At 39.7% G+C, this 8,692-nt stretch overlaps 1 pseudogene; it reads left to right on the top strand.

Moving 5' to 3' along the window:
- The first annotated feature begins 219 nt into the window (after positions 1-219).
- Positions 220-2,342, top strand: LOC121788303 (annotated as a pseudogene).
- The last annotated feature ends 6,350 nt before the right edge of the window (positions 2,343-8,692 follow it).

Genomic DNA, 8,692 nt, shown 5'->3' with positions numbered 1-8,692 from the left:
GGAAGCCTACACTGTGTACACACGCATCGGCCAATGGTATTACGCCGTGGACCCAACCTTCCATCCTACAGTTGTGACTTTATCAGAACCCCTCACCCGCTAAATCCACTCTCCCCTCAGCTCGGATTTCCAAACACAAACAAATAAATTAATTAAAAATCATTTTCATTAATTATTGAAAAATCTAATTATTAATATACTATCTCTCCTCTTCATCTATAAATCCGCCATTACTATCATCTTCTACTTTCTCTCACTACAATCCCCCATGAAAATTCCTTCATCCTTCTAAAACCAAACTCTACTCACTCACCATGGTCTCCATAGGCGATTCACACTCCAATCCAAACATCAATGCTCGCTTCAACTACAACCAAGCGAGGCCTTACTATTACTACACTCCGCCGCCGTCCTCCGCTAAGATAAGCCGCTCCATGGGGCGATCCATGCGCACAATCCGCTCCACCATCTTCAACACCGATCAATCCGTTCCGGTGTGTGAAAAATCGCCTAATTTATCTGAGAATCTCACCGACTCCGTTATCGACCTGCGCCTCGGCGAGCTTGCTAGTAAGTCGTCTACCGATTCGAAGAGCCCGTCCTCGGAGGATTTCGACGATATGCTAGACATATCTCACGCGTTCAGCGATTTTTCGGCGTGCTCCAGCGATATCTCCGGCGAGCTTCAGCGCCTCGCGAGTGTACCGGATCCGGCTGTTGATGAGGTCACGAGCTCTGAGCATGAGCAGGAGCCTTGCTACGGATTTCTACAGAGAGAGACGTTTTCGACGGAGATTATCGAGAGCATCTCGCCGGAAGATCTCCAACCAACGGTCAAGCTCTGCGTCGACGGGTTGCAGTCTTCTTCAATTGCGGTGAAGAGGTCTGCGGCGGCGAAATTACGGTTATTGGCGAAGAATCGCGCTGATAATCGTGTTTTAATTGGGGAATCCGGCGCGGTTCCAGCTCTGATTCCTCTTCTCAATTGCTCTGACCCTACCGCGCAGGAACACGCGGTGACGGCGCTGCTTAATCTCTCCCTCCACGACGGCAACAAGAGCGTGATAACCAGAGCCGGCGCTGTGAAATCCCTAATTTATGTTTTGAAAACAGGCACCGAGGTGTCGAAGCAGAACGCGGCTTGCGCGCTGCTGAGTCTGGCTCTGGTCGACGAGTACAAGCTCTCGATTGGAGCTTGCGGCGCGATCCCGCCGCTGGTTGCGCTGCTGATAAACGGCTCGGTGAGGGGGAAAAAGGACGCGCTCACGACGCTGTACAAGCTGTGCTCTGTTCCGTTGAATAAGGAGAGAGCGGTGAGCGCCGGTGTGGTCAGGCCGCTGGTGGGGCTGGTGGCTGAACAGGGGACTGGATTGGCGGAGAAGGCTATGGTGGTTTGAGCAGCTTGGCGGGGATTGAGGTAGGGCAAGAGGCGATCATTGAAGAAGGCGGGATCCCGGCGTTGGTGGAGTCGATTGAGGATGGGAGCAACAAAGGGAAGGAGTTTGCTGTGCTGACTCTTCTCCAGCTTTGCGCCGACAGTGTTAGAAACAGGGGATTGCTTGTCAGAGAAGGAGGCATTCCGCCGTTGGTGGCGCTTTCGCAGAATGGGACGGCTAAAGCTAAGCATAAGGTTCGTCGATTTTTCTGTTCATGATTTCTTTACATTGGAAACTTGGTTAGATGACTAGATCACTGTTTTCTTTATTAATTGTGCTATAATTTCAAACATAATTTCCCTAATATTTGTTTTACTACACTTAGATTGCTCCCAAGTCCCAAATCCTTTTGAACGTGTAATTTATTGTGTCAAATACTGCTACAAAATTATCCTAATTATTAAGAATGATTCTGAAAGCGAGGGGACATAGATGATAATGCAAATTGCATATTTATGTCGATGATATTTGAATTTATGATAAAAAAGGGTGCACCACTTGCTCACAATAATTGCACTTTGTCATAATCTTTCTCTCCAAATGATCAGTGGCTTGATATTGATGTTTTGATGCTAATCTTGATTGTTTGGATTTATATAATTGCATCACTGATAGTCTAGGCATCTCATTTTTGCATTATTTAGAGGATCAATAACTGCTCAAATGTTGCTTTTGTTCATTTTGCGTGTATTTATATTAAAAGCTGCAATTTTTCTCCTATATGTCATCATCCGGTTGTAACTTACTCGGTCTTAATTTTTTTCAGGCTGAAAGGCTTCTTGGGTACTTAAGAGAACAAAGACATGAAGCTTCTTCTTCAAGTCCATAGAAGGGGGAGAGGTATAATAGATGATTTATTATTGTACTATGATTTCTTGATAGCTTGCTGTTGGCTGTATATAGCAAGTGTTTTACTTGGACTTGTACAGAGAGTACTCGAGTAATTTGAGGTTTTGTGAAGGGAAAAAAACTCTAGAAAAAAAGAAAAAAATTAAGAAGCTACTAGTTAGTGATAAGCAGCTGACCTCAGTAGTAGTATTCTGTGTTTGTTTGACTGGTTCTTTTCTGGGGAGGTCTTCACCCTGATCGGGTGATCCTTTCCTTTTCTGACTCCCGCCGTTTTGTTTTGTTTTTTTTTTTTGAGGGGAGAAGCTGTTTCTTAGCTTGCTTAGTGAGAATTCAGGTCATCATCCTTGGTTTTGTTGGGTGAACGAAGTCTTGTTCGGATATAGTGTTAGTAATTTGTTATGATATCTCGGTGTTGTATTTTTGGGGGCTTCGTTTTATATATATGTGGGATAGAATGCTATTATATCTCGGTGCCCATTCGTTTTGCTACTTGCTCTGTATTGATATGAATAATATCTTGAATACAAGATTCTTTAGCTTGCCGAGTTGCACTAGTTAGTAGTATTTCACTTTCAGCTGAGTGTTAAGGTGGTGTTTAATCTAAATTGGACATGGAAATGTATGGAAGAGTGATGTGGAGTAGGATTGAAACATAAGTATGGAGGTGGGGCTGAAGCTTTGGTGTAAAGTTGCTCCACCACCTAGTGTGTGAAGGGCCTACCACAACATGCAATTGTTGGAGTAAAACTTAACCATGATAGGTCCAGCCAACCTGCCACTGAACCCACACACAGATTATGTAGTTTGGTGGTGAATCTCTCTCTCTCTGAGTCTCTTTTTCTTTTTTCTTGATCTTGTTACTGTGGCCTTAGCTGGCAGAGCTGGTATATTTTGTCTTGCTGTTTGGACAGCCCTTTTTGTATTCCTAGGCAGTATCTTTTTGGGGTATTGCTAAAAAATCATAAATTTTGGGCGATTTTCAGTAATTTTCATGAATTTTAAAAATGATCTTAAAAATTTCAAATTTTAAGTTTGGTGTCAACTTCTTACGGCTGTTCATTCTTCAAATTTAATAGATCTACGAGGCATTTTTAATTATTCAACATTGTATTCAACAATTAGGAGTTAAAATATGTCATTTATTCATAATATAGACTAAGCAACATAGATTTCATTACTAGATATGTAGAATCAAGTATACCAAAAATTTTCTATACGAGTGAGTCAGGTTGAGAGAAATGTACTCCAAAAATTTGCGAGAGCATCCACAATGGATGCCCTAGTGGTTGCCACATCAGCATGCCCCTTCTTTCTGCAATAGTTTGACCCTAGTGAGTGTCCTATCAATTATCAATTTTTCATTTCAATTTAAATATTACTTTTTTTATGTTTACACATTATAAATAGCAAAATTAGACTCTAAATTAAAGAACTAGCAAAAAACATACATTACTTAATTTTTTTAAAAAAAATACAACGAAAATACTTAAAAAGAGGTACAATTTCAATGACCACAACGTGTCCAAACTTCTTCAACCATGTCGTTCATGAGTAGAAGATGAGCTTGTCGGTTGCGCATGTTCTCCCGAGCTTGTAATCTCTCACTGACTCCATAGGGTAAACCTCGAATGACCAGTGGGGTTGCATGACCTGCGCTCGATTCAGCTTCATCGTCGGTCCAATCGCCAGCTCTTGCACCTTCATCGTGAATAATCATGTTGTGCAAGATGATGCATGCGCACATGACATTGACGATATGATGCATGTACCAGGAACGAGCCGGACCTCTCACTATTGCCCAACGTGCTTAAAGCGCATCGAATCCTCGCTCCACGTCCTTCCGTGCAGACTCTTGCCGCTGTGCAAAAAGGGCTCTCTTCGCATCCGTTGGGCAGGAGATCGTCTTCAAGAAAACTGACCATCTCGGGTATATGCCATCGGCTAAGTAGTTGCCCATATGATGCTTCCGTCCGTTGGCAGTGAACTGGATAACCGGACTGTTGCCATTGCATTACTTGGTGAAGAGACTCGACGTATTCAACACGTTAATGTCGTTGTTTGACTCCGCCACGCCAAAGTGAGCATGCCAAATCCAAAGACGGTGGTCAACGATGGCTTCAAGGATCATCGTCGGATGGGTACCCTTATACCCACTGGTGAATTGGCCTCTCCACGATGCCGGACAATTTTTCCACTCCCAGTGCATACAATCAATGCTCCCTAACATTCTAGGAAAGTCGTGCACCCTATCGTGCATCCCTATCAGGAACTGGCAATCTTAGGCATTCGACTTGCGCAAATGTGTGGCGTCGAAGGCGCCTATCACGCCCTCACAAAATTTTACCAGACACTCCCGCCAACCCCGGCGTGAGGATACTCGTCGAATATGTCCGTCGTGGTGCCGTATGCCACTTGACGAAGTGCAACTGTGCACTTCGTGAGCGGGGATAGACCGCTTCTGTGGGCCGCATCTTGCCGCTGCTAGAAGTACTCGTCGCACGCCTCCATCGCGTGAACACTGCGGAGAAACAGTTCTCGCCGCATCCTAAACCGTCGGCGAAAAACCGTCGGTCCCCACCGGGGCTTACAGCGAAGTAGTCCTCGAACAGACGTTGATGAGCTAGGTCATGCTCTCGATGGACGGATGGGCCTTAGGACCTGCTCTTCGGCCTGCTCTTGCTCTTGTATTGCACGAATACCTGTGAGAATCTGGTTCCCGAAAGCAAAGATTGCGCGTTCCATATCCCGACTTATATCTTCTCCGGGAAACATTTTGGAAAAGTGAGTGAAAGAGAGATATTGGAATGGAGAGATGTTGTGTGAGGGTTAAGAGATGTGTGAGAGTTGTGTTAGAGTTGTGTGAGAAATGAGTGAAAATAAGGTATATTTATAGATAGAAAATAAAAAAAAAGGAAAATGCGTAGTCGTGCTCGGGCGCTGCAATGGGCGCCTGATCGACCGATCTTTCGGTCGTCTCTCTCGCAATGGACGCCCGAGGATGCCCGAGCCCAATCTCGGCGATCGGGCTCGAGATCGGGCATCCATTGTGGATGCTCTGATTTTTAATTCTCCATCCGTCCCATAAAATATGAATATTTAGAACGGCACACATTTTAATGTACAATTGGTAAATAAGAGAGTTAAAAAAAAAAGTAATTATAGTGTTGATAGTGAAGAACGAGGTCCATTTATCAAAGATAAAAAAAGTTCCAAAAAATAGAATGAACTATTTTTATGGGACGATTTAAAATGAAAAGAGTTTATATTTTTATGGAACCGGGGGAATATCACTTTTAAAATTTATGAAAAAAACTAGAGAATTCGTTCAAAATTTATGAATTTTAAACCAATATCCCTTTTTATTTACTGTTATTTGGTGTTCCATCTGCGTGGTTTTTATTGGTTGTTTAAGAAAGTGTCGGTGTATTTAGGAGGGCCTAAAGTGGGCTGGAATATATTGTGGGAGTTGGGCTAACCATATTTCTTGGGCTTTAGATATTTAACTTTATGGGTTGAACCTGTCATGAAATAATCATTAATCAATAATCATTTTCTGCGATACTACTCCTCTCCATGAATAAACGGCACACTGTGTCACTCTGTTCACGAGTTTTAAAAAATATAAAAAAAAATTAGTGGAAAAAAGTTAGTAGAACTTAAGTCCATACTTTATAATTTTATATAGTAAATTAGTACTAGTGGAATGTAACTTCTAATAATTACATCAAATACAGTGGATTATTGTTTCATTATGAATCTTAATATTTGTTCGATGCTGGTTTTATTTGAGATATTTATGTTCTCATTAAATTTGTGATTGTACTATCATTTAGCTCACATAACTTTAGTTAATAACGCTCAGCTCGACCATATGTTGATATTAATTATAAATAATACAAGTCTATGCCTAGCACTTTATTCGTAATCAACTTCATATTAATTGGGCCAAACATTCTAATTCCACTCACAACTTCGGCCCACTCCATATGGCATTTTCTCAAACGATGCTAGTGGTCGAGTCGAGGTCCACATCACAAGGCTGAATTTTCTTGAGTTTGGGCAAGAAAAGTGGGCAAAGCCCGAATACAAAGACAAAATAAACGAATATAAGCAACATCTAATCTGTCATGCAACAATCAGCTATGGAGCCCCATCGGAGTGACCTTGAGCTGATGAACATCTCTATGATAAGAATAAGCATAATGCGATAGAAAATCAGCAGCAAAGTTCCCTTCTCGATGCACATGTTGCAGAGCCACAAAATCGAAATCCTGAAGTAATCCACGTACCCTCTTCACTATAGAGCGACAACTAATAGAAGTTTCAAAGTGCCCCACTATAGAGCAACAACTGATAGAAGTTTTAAAATGCCCCACTATAGAGCAACAACTGATAGAAGTTTCAAAATGTCCCAAGATCATGACTACCGAATAAAAAAGAAGGGAAATAAAATCTTCACAATAAAAAAATGAAAAGAAATGAAAAAGAACTCATAGCGTGAAGTGTGTTGTACAATTTTGTAAGTTACAAAAATATAGTATAAACATTTTATGATATGCCTCCATAACTTCTTATGTACATACTCTAACACAATGTTTTAAAAACCGGACCGGACCGGCCGGTTCGACCGGTTCAACCGCGAACCGGTACGCAGTCCGGTCCGGTTCACCCCTAAAAACCTAGCACATTGAACCGCCGCGAACCGGTGGAACCGGCCGGTCGGACCGGTCCAACCGCGAACCGGAAACCGGTTTTTCAATTTTTCAAATTTTTTTTTTTTAAATTTTGTTCAATTTTTCAAATTTTTTTTTTTAAAATTTGTTGTTGCTAAGACTTGAACACATGACCTCATCTCTAAATATCAACTTCTTTACCACTCCACCACATGATCATTTTGAAATATTATGAACATTAATTATCCTTATACATTAAATCTGAAATTCTTTTTCCACCAAAACTAATAATTCATATTAGTTTTGTATTCTTTTAAGATAATTCATTTTAATTTTATATTCTTTTAAGATAATTCATTTTAATTCTATATTCTTTTAAGAAATTGTTAATTATAATATATTTCTTATATTTTAATTATATTTTTACAATCACTATATTTTACAATATAGGAGTTTATAATTATACATAGACTTTAATACTAGTTTTTAATATTGTGTATTATAGTTTATTATTGTATTCAAACTTAACGTCATTAAATTCTAATATACTAATATAAGACTTGTTTTCTATAATAATACAATTAAAAGTATAATACTATAATATTTATTGATAAAACACGTAATTAAATTTTATTATTTATAACTAAATAAATAAATATATATGTATAAACAGTATTACGGTTCAACCAATGGTTCGACCAGTGAACCGGTTGAACCAGTGAACCAGTAACGACACCGGTTCGCTGGCCGGTCCGGTTTTTAAAACATTGCTCTAACACATGCCAATTGGGTCATCTTGAAATGGTGATAAATTTTGGAGATGAATTTGGAAATCACAGTGTGTCCACATTTTTGTGCTAGGGCTAAAATGCACCCCACCCTCCCAAATTTTTTATTTTTTAAAATTAGTAGTGTAATTTTCTTCGAACAAAAAAATCAAGTAGGGGGTTTTCAAGTAAATTAATTCAAAGTTTTCACAAAGCATTGAATTATAAATCAATTTGTTACAGACTTATAGCTATCTCAATAGTATGCATACATTGTTACAAAAAAAGGTCACATACGAGTTTTTTAAGGGTTTGGCATGATTTCTATTTTATGTGAGAACTATTCTTCTAGTTTATATATATGTCGGATATATATTACTCCTATTTTATTAGCATTTTTTCAATATGGAAAAAGGGTTTGAGTCGACCAAATGAATAAGTAAAATGAGTCAACCAAGACAGTAGAAACACGAGCACATAAACCAAAGATGACGTCAGAAGAGCAGCAAAGAGCAACAACAAACAAAGAGGGAAATGAACATGGTCGAATCACTCAATCACCCAACCCATTTTCTAACATCTGACAAATCTTCAGTCATCGATCTCATCGAGGAAGAGAAATTCGGACACCAACTTCTAATTCTTACTCCATTTTATTGTCTTTATTAGATCCAAATAGCAGCGTTGTCTCAATATCCAAGTGTCGTCTCATCTATTTTGCAGTTATTTATTATCACTCCCATCTTCAAATTTTGAAGTAGATTGGACCCAAAAATACTTTACTCTAAACAAGAAAGTTTTCTCATCTACTCATGCACCACATTCTCCATCCCCAAGGACATATATATCGTTTTCTTTTCTTCAGACTTTGGTTGATATATATTACTTAATGTTTTCTTATTTATTGAATGCCCCCACTCTATTGTTGCTGGTAGTTGAACAAATCCATCTTTTTTCAATGTGTTTT

This window comes from Salvia splendens, unplaced genomic scaffold (assembly GCF_004379255.2).
Source record: "Salvia splendens isolate huo1 unplaced genomic scaffold, SspV2 ctg1009, whole genome shotgun sequence".
NCBI classification, from domain to species: Eukaryota; Viridiplantae; Streptophyta; class Magnoliopsida; order Lamiales; family Lamiaceae; genus Salvia; species Salvia splendens.
Note: the sequence above shows the minus strand (reverse complement) of the source record. Positions and strands in the feature narration are given on the sequence as shown.